The sequence below is a fragment of the Gymnoscopelus braueri genome (assembly GCF_963280865.1).
Source record: "Gymnoscopelus braueri genome assembly, chromosome: 21".
Lineage (NCBI taxonomy): Eukaryota > Metazoa > Chordata > Actinopteri > Myctophiformes > Myctophidae > Gymnoscopelus > Gymnoscopelus braueri.
The window spans coordinates 13,596,751-13,597,947 of NC_137623.1; positions in this window are offsets into that span (position 1 = coordinate 13,596,751).

A 1,197-nucleotide genomic window follows, 5' to 3' on the forward strand; every position below is an offset into this window, starting at 1 on the left:
CGCATTCGGAAATGGATCATGTTAGCTTTTAGATCAGCCTTTTGCCCAGCACAACAGAGTTTAAAATGGGGCTCAAGTGCCAGGTCTCCAGTAGGTGTGGCTTTACATTTAATCGTTAGTACACTTTTCAGGAATGTCTGAAATTTTCAATACTTTTACTTCTCTACTACTTCACAGAGGCAAATATTGTACTTTTACTCCACTAGTATGGAAACTTTAGTTAATTTATATATTTCTGTGTATCAAAAGTCAGGAAATTAAACAGATTTTGTTTTTGCAGCAAACATTTTCACTGCAACTTTGACAAATGGGTTTAATACCGGTTTTCATCACAAGCACCTCACAGAGCTATAGTGAAACTTGTGAATTAGTGCAGTGGTTCTCAAACGTTTCATGCCAAGGACCCCCAAAATGTGTATTTGGCCATGGACCCCCATCTCAAATATTTTGTTCCCGGGACCCACTTAAGGACGAATATGGTAATTGGCATATTTTACTCCTTTCATGGAGAGTAAATGTATTCATTTTATTGTCATGGTATTTTTATTTATTTATTTTTGCCACATTTTCTACATTTTCTACCGCTCATTGACTGCATCTGTCACTTCTGTGTGAACACTTGTCATTTGTTTGTAAACACAATTTATTTAATTTGAAGCTGTTTGCCTACCAAGACAAATCTGCATAATGAAAAGAGTGAATTGCTATACACAGTTATAAAAAAAAGAAAAACAAATCACACATTGTTCAAAGAGGGTATTTGTGTGCAAGACTGCAAGTGTGCCTCAGTATAATTGTACATTATCTCAGTCAGTTTAAAACAGTTTTTACTTTAATCTTGCACTGAAAATAAACTTGATTAAACCAACATTAAAATACACTTCCCTAAAACATAAAATGGAATGGACAAGAGTCATTAGAATTTTCCATTGAAGGGAAGGAAATATAAGCGATGTGTAATTTGTGCTTTTGAATACCAGTATTTTTAAAAGCAAGTACTCCATTACTTTAATTCAAGTACAAATTCGAGAAAGCAACTTTCCCTTGTAGTTGTGTAGTATTTGACCAGGAGTAACTATGCTCTTCTTTGACTCAAGTACTGGGGCTGAGTACTTTGTCTTCCCCATGCTCATTATGACATCAAATGATTTTCATTATCTCAATATACTGTGTAAATCAACAGTACAGACACTGGTG